Source organism: Nicotiana tomentosiformis, chromosome 5 (genome assembly GCF_000390325.3).
Source record: "Nicotiana tomentosiformis chromosome 5, ASM39032v3, whole genome shotgun sequence".
Taxonomy (NCBI): domain Eukaryota; kingdom Viridiplantae; phylum Streptophyta; class Magnoliopsida; order Solanales; family Solanaceae; genus Nicotiana; species Nicotiana tomentosiformis.
The window spans coordinates 35,498,169-35,508,928 of NC_090816.1; positions in this window are offsets into that span (position 1 = coordinate 35,498,169).

Genomic DNA, 10,760 nt, shown 5'->3' on the forward strand with positions numbered 1-10,760 from the left:
TATTGAGGGATGTATTTTCCCTGGACTAGATTGGCCATATACATAACTGAGTGACTGCATGTAAGTTATCATATATATATATATATATATATATATATATATATATATATATATATATATATATAAAATTGGGATGGATCTTACCAGGGCTGGATTAGCGATACACAGTACTGAGTGATTGTGTGTGAGTTGTCATTTATATTAGGGCTGAATTTGCCTTGTACAGTGCCGAGTGACAGAGCATGCAGAATATTGAGTGTGATGAGTGGAAATGCGAGACAGTGAGATTGGGTACTCTGAGAGTGTGAGTACATGAGTTCATCATTGTTCTGCATTGCATTAGACATGCATACTTGATATGTAGGCATAGATAAGTATTTTTCCTCATGCCATCTAATATTGGAATTTCTTATCTGTTGTTAAAGTTTTTGAGAAAAATCACATATTTTAGACTTACTCATATTTTCGGTGATTTCAGCAAAATATTTAAGTTTTACTGTAATACTTGAAAAGAAAATGTGTACTTTACGGAATTGTACACGAGTTAAGCATTTATTTATTGGGTTATTTCTTGTACCATCTATATTATATTGTTATGAACTGTTGTTGGTTATTGGAGTTGGACTCTGACCTTTGTCCTAGCTCGTCATTACTTTCAACCTTAGGTTAGGTTTGTTACTTATTGAGTACATGGGGTCGGTTGTACTCATACTACACTTCTGCATCTTGCGAGCAGATTTTGGACGCTAAAATTGTTGTACATAGCGAGAGCTGGATTTGAAGATGTACATATGTTCTGGTCATAGTTGCCTCTTGATCTTGGTAGCTTTAGAATTTTAATCTGTTCATGTATATTTCAAACAGATGATGTACTTTATTTCATATCAGCTTTGTAAATTCTAAATCTTAGAAGCTCATGATTTGTACTACCAGTCCTTGGGAAATTCTTGTATAAAGCAGTTGTATTTTAATTTCTTCTCTTAATAAATATTATTTGAATTAATTTATTGTTAACTGGCTTACCTAGCAGGTTGGGTTAGGTGTCATCACGACGGTTGGATTTTTCTTAGTAGTTTGAGAGCATGAGTAGCTCTGTATGATGTATTATGACTTATGTGAATCGTCGGTTTTGGTTTTCAGGTTATACGGAATCGATTTGCAAGAATGAATTTCATCGTTAAAGCTTTAAGTTGGAAGAGTTGACCAACTTTGACTTTTTTGAATTTGACCCCAGAACAGAGTGTTGATGGTTTTGTTAGGTTCAGATGGTGATTTTAGACTCGGGCGTGTGGCCGAATTTGCATTTGGATGTTCCTAGAAGGATTCAGCACTAATTGGCAAATTTAGGAAATTTGAAGGTTTTGAAAAGTTCATACGTTTGACCGATAGTTGACTTTGTGGATATCGGGTTCGGATTGTGGTTTCGGAAATTTGAATAGCTTAGTTATGTTATTGGGGACTTGTATGCAAAATTTGAGCTCATTCCGAGTTGATTTGTTATGTTTTGGTGCGAGTTGTGGAAATTGAAAGTTCAAAGTTCATTTAAGTTTCATTTGAGGTGCGGTTCATCATTTCAATATTATTATGCGTGATTTGAGGCCTCGAGTAGGTTCGTGTTATATTTCAGAACTTGTTTGTATGTTTCGACGGGATCCCGAGTGGCTGGGATGAGTTTCAGATGAGCTTCGGATCGTTTCAGATCATTTCTGGTTTGGTCGCACTTGCGGACCACTCGGCACAGGTTCGATGGCCGCATGTGCGAAGCTGAAGGTGCAGAAGCAGAATTGGTATCCCAGCGTGAGGCCGCAGAAGCGGGTTTTTTGTGCGCACCTGTGACATCGCAGGTGCGGTGGTGTTTATCGCAGAAGCGGAAGGAGAGCAGATGTGGACCCTTGGCTCGCACCTGTGATTGCGCAGAAGCTAAATGAGTTCCTCAGGTGTGAGGGCTGGCTGTTGAGTGTGGATCCGCAGATGCAGGAAGTGGCTCGCAAATGCGAGGCCGCAGGAGCAGAAGTTTTTACGCAAATGCAAAGAGACTTGGATAGTAGATAAAATCTTAGGTTTTGAGGTTATTCTCATTTTCAGATTTTGGAGATCGGATTGAGCGATTATGGAGAGGAATGTTTTCACACGACTTGGGGTATGTATTTTTCACTCACTTGTGATTATATTTTGTGAATGAATCTTCGTGTTCGGCATTGGATTATTGATTTTTAAAGATAAATCGGAGGAATTGTCTATAGTTTCATAAAACAAATTATTGAGATTTGAATGTCGATTCGGAGTGGGATTTGAGTGAAATTAGTATGGTTGGACTCGTAACTGAATGGGTTGTCGGATTTTTTGAGTTTTGTTGGGATCTGAGATGTGGGCCCGGGTTTGGATCTTTGGCTCATTTTGGGCTTTTGATGAAAGATTCGATATTGGGTTTGTTTACTTTGGCATTATTTGATGTATTTGAGTTATTTTTGACTAGTTTCAAGACGTTCGGAGGTCAGTACGTGCGGGATGGCATGTTTGGAGCATCGCTTGGCTTGCTCAGTATTGGATTTGGCTTGTTCAAGGTAAGTAACACTTCTAAACTTGGAGCTGAGGGTATGAACCCTGATTATACGTGTTATGTGATTTGTTTGGAGGTGACGCACATGCTAGGTGACGGGCATATGGGCATGCACCGTAGAAATTGAGACTTAGTCGATTCCGTAGAGCTTGTAGGCAATTAACTTGTATTTTTCCATGTATTTTTTTCATGTTAGAGAAATTGAGCTGTGAGTCATGTTAGAAATCATGCTTAGGAAAATGCTGGTATTATTGGGACCCAGTGAGGTCATTTTTACTTTCGAATTATATGTTTAAATAGTAATTTTGTACTGAGTTATATACATTCATTGCATATAATATCTCAATTTCTGTTGTTATCTATTGATACATCATATCATCATTTTGGGCTAGTTTCATGACATAGTGAGTCCGAGAGACTGGAAAGATTGATGACTGAGTGAAGCCGAGGGCCTGATTGTGAGGTTAGTGATACTACGGCACGTGAGTTGTCCGTGCAGCACTTGAGTTATCTGTGCGGATCCAGTTATTGATACTATAGTACGTGAGTTATCCGTGCAGCATGTGAGATGTCCGTGCAGATCCATATATTGATACTACAGCACGTTAGTTGTCCATGCACCACCTAAGTTGTCCATGCGGATTATAGCGCTTGGGTTGTAGGAGTCCCTCCGGAGTCTGCACACCCACAGTGAGCGCAGTTGATATTATATTGAGGGATGGATCTTCAGTGGGCATGGATCTTTCCTAATTATTTATACTGAGGGATAGATCTTCCGTGGGCATGGATCTTGCCTAATTATTTATATTGAGGGATGGACTTTCCCTTGGCTGGATTGGCCCTATACAGTACTCAGTACTCATTGACTGCATGTCAGTTAGATATATATATATATATATATATATATATATATATATGGGATGGATTTTCCAAGGACTAGATTGGCTATATACAGTATTGAGTGACTGTGCGCGAGTTGTCATTTATATTTGGGCTGAATCTGCCCTGTACAGTGCCGAGTGACTAAGCGTACGGAATATTGAGAGTGATGATTGAAAATGCGGGACAGTGAGATTGGGTACTCTGAGAGTTTGAGTACATGAGTACATCACTGTGCTGCATTGTATTAGTCATGCATACTTGAGATGTAGGGGTAGCGAAGTATTTTTTCTCATGCCATCTGATAATGGAATTTCTTATCTATTGTTAAAGTTTTTGAGAAAAATCAGAGATTTCAGGCTTACTCATATTTTCGGTGATTTCAACAAAAGATTTGAGTTTTACTGTTATACTTGAAAAGAAAATGTGTATTTTCCGGAATTGTATACGAGCTGAGCATTTATTTATTGAGTTATTTCTTGTACCATCTTTATTATATTGTTATGAACTGTTGCTGGTTATTGGAGTTGAACTCTGACCTTTGTCCTAGCTCGTCACCACTTTCAACCTAAGGTTAGGTTTGTTACTTATTGAGTACATGGGGTCGGTTGTACTCATACTACACTTCTGCACCTTGCGTGTAGATTTTGGATATTGATGTTAATGTGTACGACGGGAGTTGGATTTGAAGATGTATATGTGTTTCGGTCATAGCTGCCTCTTGATCTTGGTAGCTTTAGAATTTTAATTTGTTCGTGTATATTTCAAACAGATGATGTACTTTATTTCATACCAGCTTTGTAAATTCTAAATCTTAGAAGCTCATGATTTGTACTACTAGTCTTTGGAAAATTCTTGTATAACGCAGTTGTATTTTCATTTCTTCTCTTAATAAATATCATTTGAACTGGTTTATTGTTAACTGGCTTACCTAGCGAGTTGGGTCATGTGCCATCACGATAGTTGGATTTTGGGTCGTGACAGAGAGTTAATTATGTGAGCACGATTGAGTGAAATCAAAGAATAACAGATGGAAAATGGTGAAGTAGTTTTACCTGAGAGGATAAACCAACCGTTAAAGGCTGAGAACCATCTCACAAATCCTAAACCCCAGTGGTCACTGCGTTTGACCTATGGGTAAAGAATCCTCATAATGAATCTCTGAAATAACTCCATGCATGCTCCAATTTGATGGAGCATAAGAGGATTTTAGCAACTTGAAGTTGCATTCCTAAGCTAGGGTTCCAGGTTTGAGGTATTTGAAATTAAGTGATGAAATGGGGAAGATATCGGCGGGATTCGCAACTTGGGAAGACAAAAGGAATGATTTCATGGTTAATTTGTGACCTTGCACAAATTTGTGCAAGGTCACAAATTTTTGCAAGGTTTTGAAGATTGATGTGGGTGCAGGCTGGAGGGAATAGAGAAGAAAGGGAAAAGAGGGGCGGTTGGTCTCTGATGGAATGAGTTTAGGGTTTGGGGCCTCTTTGGGTTAAAAAATGCGAGATTGGCCCTGATATATTAGGAGATAGGATTTTAGAAAATATTTAAATCATTAAAAAAGGCAATCGTTGGTTCTCCTTGGTCGGATGGTGGAGATTAAGTCTTAAACGATTAAATAATAATAGGAAAAGGGAGATTAAATGCGGACCGTTGATGAAATAGATCAACTGTCTGGATCTATTGTGTTTTCTTTGTGAGTGAGGAAGACATGTGACGTGGCGAGCTTCGATTGGTATAGGGAGAGGGAAGTGGATCACCAAGGTGGAGTAGAGAGAGGGTTTGGACTGGGTCAGATTTATATGGGCTTGGATATTGGGCTAAAAATGATTTAAAATATAGCCATTTCGTCTTTAATTAAGGATTACAATTGTAGCCCTTTTAGTTTTAACCCCTTTCGAAATTAATTTAAATAAACTTAATTATTTCAATAAAATTTAATAACCATAATTATCAAATATACTACTAATTATTTTAATTAATTATTTATAAAATACTTTTTTTATTTATTATAACATTAATTCTAAATTATTAACATAGTAATCCAATTAATTAGAATTTTAAGAAATAATTCATTAAATCAAATAAAAAGCGTATGTGATATTTGATAAAATTAATTAATAATATAAAAATAGCAAGCATGGTATAATTATAACATCGAATTATTAATTTCAAAACTACTAATACTAAATTAATCTTGTCAAATAGTTGTATTGATTGAAAATATTTTTAAAATATTTATTTTATACTATTAAGTATAAATAAATTAATTTTAAAAGGGTGGGTCAAAATTGGCCGTCAACATTCGCTGCTAAAGACAAAATATGAAAAGTGAAAAGATTACTAGATTTCTAATGACCGTTTTTGCTTCATTTTTTCTAATATAGTCAAACTTAGAAATAAAAAAATAAAATATTGAGAGAATAAGGAAAAAAAGAACCTTATTGATGATCACAACTTCTTTCCAAACAAGATCTTCAAATAATAAAAAGTAAAATGTATGTAATTGGCAGTATTAGTTCGTGAATTTTCTAATGATCGTACAAGATATGGTAAGGGGGTTTATATAAGGGTATAATATGTAACTTCTTTGCCCCCACTTAATTCATGCCCATTATTAACATCAATTACATTAATTGCTCGTTACTTGAGTTACTCATAACAGTTATGGTTAAAATAGTCAATCGCACGTAATCACGGATTGTGCCGATTTCTTTTTCATATTCGTAACTGTTAATGAATCTTGCTCTTTTGTACTCTTCAATCATGCATCCCATGCCTATCTCTTCTTTTCCGGTTGTCAGATGTTGTATCTTTGTAAACAACCTCGTGGGTATTTTACTCATGCCTCGTCATTCTTCTTTATTGCTCTAATTCTAATGCCACTTGTCAGCGTATCTTTAATCCATGTGTCGAGTTTATTTTTCTACCAATACACAGTTCACCCTCATACAAAAAATAAATAAAGAATTAAGCCGACTGTCTTACCAACCATTCAGGATATTTTTGTTAAAAAAATAATAATTTTACACGAGAAAGGATAACAAGGTGGATAATGAAACGTTCATCAACAAAGTAAAAATTCAGATAACAAATAAATTGAACTTAATTTACATCTTTAAAAAAAAATGCATATGTGAGAGACTATCCTTTGCTGTCATTACAGGTTGAACAACTCGAAAACATCTTGCTATGCCAAATATTAACCGGCCACAATGTTACATTCTCGATATAATAAGCCAGATTACGTGAGAGAAGCGTACCACAAGGCAGAAGCTGCCTTATTTGCTTGACCATATTGCTTTATTCGCCATATATATAGCTTCTCGTAAGTGTTACTCATTGCATGTTTAATAGGACCGGGAAATACATAAATGCCGATTTTGGGATTACTATTTAGGTTGTATCGTAAGTTCAATTTATTTCAAATTTACCTAACTTCGGATACAACTTCAAATATACGTGACTGGAGTAGCAAATCTGTATTTGAAGTTACGAATTTTATCTCATGTTAGGATGTCACAACATATCATGATTGAAGTGTACCTATTTTTGCATGCACTTAATACATATGTATTTGACGTGCAATCAACTTTTTGCATGCACTTAAGACGTGCACAAATGTTCAGTTCAATTATTTTTGCGCATAAACGTAATTTGTATCTAAATTTCAAGAATAGAACACACTATTCAACACTAAAATCTACTCAAAATGAATTCAAATTTAAATATAAGTTTTCAAATATCATAAACAATAAACCTCAATCATAAATTTATCAAAGCAACAACAAATCTAATAAATTCATTTTGCAAATAATGATTTGTCAATGTTTTGAAGTTATCTTCTTAAACAACAACAAATATGACATAAGTTCCACTCACCATTCAAATCTTTACGTAAAAGAAGTTTTCTTTGACACAGTAAATTCGTGTTCCACAGTTTCAATAATTAAGAAGAAGAAGACGCGGAGGAGGAGGACGCGGAGGAGGAGGTAAGGTACTCTATATGAAGTTTACCAAAATTGAGTACATATTAAATGATTTTAAAAAGTTCATACAGGATATAATGACGGACCTACATGGTGTCAACTGAGCTTACATCAATCCGCCTAGTCAGAAAACTATACCGTGTATAGTTATACATGCCATCTAAAGCAGAAGAAATTTTGATTATAAATTCAATTGAATGCACTAGATATTATAAATTCAGAAAACTACATCTAGTCAGAAAACTATACCGTGGGTTAGTGGTCGAGTGTGTTCAAAATCAATGTTTTAAAAGGTGTGAGCGTAAGGTGAGGCGTTTTACTTATGCTTCAGCGAAGCGTAAGCCCCGAGGCACGGGGCGTAAGCCCCATAGCTATATATTTTATTTTTAGTATTTTATAAAATAATATAATTATAGTAAATATTTATAAACAGGTAAAATTGCATAAAATTTGAAGAAAACTATATATATATATATATATATATATATATATATATATATATATATGTGTGTGTGTGTGTGTGTGTGTGTGCGCGCGCGCAAAAAACTAGTCAAAACAATCTATTATACGTTACTTAGAAGCACAAGTAACTTGAGTCGAAAAGAATAAAGTTTTGTACATGGAGGAACAAAAAGGATGACTAACCTCCAATTTGAACTTTGAACTTGTTGTTATGAAGGAGAATGGAGTTCTCTTCGTATTTGTAAAAAAAATTGAATATTCGTTGCTTGTGGAAGATATTAGCAGACTAGCGAACAAGATAAAGAATTGAGAAAGACCATGAATTAGGGCTTGAGTATCATATGAAGGACTTATTCAACAAATTTTGTTTTAATTTGAAAAAGTCTCTGGATTATTGGGCGTACCCCTCTTGAGACTTTCGCCCTACACCATCGCCTCAGGGCGTGTTTGATGCGCCTCACACCGGGGCTTGCCCTGAAAATGCCTTTTTAAAATACTGTTCAAAATGTACAATAGATCTTTTGTTCGAGCTTCAAGCACAGCACCTTCTGTTAGCTTTTTCACAGTTTTGTTATGCTTGAATGACGCTAAAATTTAATTATTTTATCTCAAACATTTACAACTTTATTCAAAGTAAATTTGTTTTTCGCTCTTATAATTTTAAGCAAAACATGCAGCAATATTTATTGAAACGGTATTTGATTGCTTCTTTTTTTTAGGTATAAAACAATGACTTTTTTTGGTTATATATAAACAAGGAAAGGAAATTTAGATTTTGTTATATATTTTAGAGTTTAATATATATTTATATTAGTTAAAAATACTCTTTTTTAACCCTACTTTAATCTGTTTTAAGAAGAAATTGTTAAATCAAGTAAATAAATTATTTTCAAGGATTTAAATTAAACTTTTCAATTCGCTTACTAAAAATATTGTCCTACTTGTTATAAAAAATAAAAAAAATGATAACTTTATTTTGAGACAGCGACGAAAAGTAGAGTAGCGAGAAAATCTCGCTTTGCTGCCTAATGTTGATTCCATTATCGATAATTATAGTGTCTATTTCAACCCGCTTATACAAAATTCTGGGTTCACGCAGGTTATATAATTGTGTTCAAATAGGGTATGGTGTGAAATTTTTACTGTTTAATACGTGACGATTTTGGACCTTTAGGTGTTTGTTTCACGTCAATTAATGTAAGCATATCCTTTCTGTATTAAGGATATTCTGGTTCAGTTTTGGATCAAGTGATTAATTTGTAGGTTTGTACCAATGTCCCAGAAGTAGTACATAAGAAATTGATTCAACATTCGGTTATGCTTACTTCTGTGAAACTATTCACACATCTTTCAAGGACAACGGATTTTCTTGGATAAGTACTACACGTTTGGTATAGTGGTATTATATGCCAAGTTTATCCAAGCTATCCATATCTTTCAAGGGCTAAGATTTCCTTGGATAAGCATAACACGTTTAGTATACTACTACATATTAAAGTTTTCCACCTTTAACAGAGACACAGATTATTTCAACTGAATCTATTGTTTATAGTCCGGAATTACGTATGTGCAAATTAAAATTTTAAAATAGTATACATAATAATTATTTATATGTAATTCACTAATTTTAAATTTTAAATCCGCTTCGCGAATGATTGTTCATCTAATAATACCAAAGACCTAGCTCGTATAAAGTCACAAACTAATGTTAAAGATTATGTTGCGTACTTGGCTTTGCGTCTTGAATGCAATGAAAATCACCCCGCCAAAACTCATTAGCTGCACGTCATCCAAAAGTTGTAGTCCATGCGACTGAATTTCATCTCAAATTATTTTTCTTTTTTTGGACAAGAATATTAGTTTGTGCGGTATAAAAAGTCAAATGCTGTAACTGTTTGATACTCTAATTGATTTCTATTTTATTATAATTTTTAAATATTTACTCTCTCTGTTTCAATTTAGATGACACACTTTTCTTATTAGTCTACAATTTTTTTATATATGTTATAAATCAATATTAGTCTACAATTTTTTTATATATGTTATAACTCAATAAAAGAAGAAGAAGAGTATTGCAGAGAAAAGTAGGGAGATAGAATTTTTATTGATTTGGGATGAATTACAATGGAATAGAACCCCTGTATTTATAGGAAAAAAGTGACTTAGCCACCAAGTAACAAACCTTAGAATCTCTCTAAAATATAGACATTCACCTTAAATACAATTCTATTTATAATACTCCCCCTTGAATATCTATTCAATAAATAATGTGCCTCGTTAAAACCTTAACTAAAATAAAACCCAATAGAAAATAATTCTAGTGAAAGAAAAAGAGTATACATATCTAACAATACGCCTTTTGGTTGCTTCGTTAAAAACCTTACAAGAAAAACGCAGTGGGACAAAACCTTGTAAGGAAAAAAGAGCACAACGCGTATTAATTCCCCCAGATGAGAGCATCAATCCACGTCCTTGAGCCTTCGTATTCTAATCTTGTGCACTAGCTTCTTGAAGGTTGACGTCGGCAGAGATTTGATGAATAAATCAGCCATATTAACTCCAATGAATATGTTGCACCTTGAAAATCCTTGCTATCACATTATCATGCTTATAGTTATAGCAAGATACATATGTGCACAAATTGCACTTAGGATTGTATATGATTTAAGCGATTTGAATCCTTCAGGGATTGTCATATAAGTTAAGTCATATAAGCCATTTAAATAGACTTTAGATGCATATCAAGTTTTCATATCATGCTAGACACATAAGATAGATAAAAGTGATTGCATACATCATTGACTTTATACTTTCAGGTGTTTGATCTGCAGGTCAAAAACTGCATGTCTTTCATATGAAACCAATTCTAC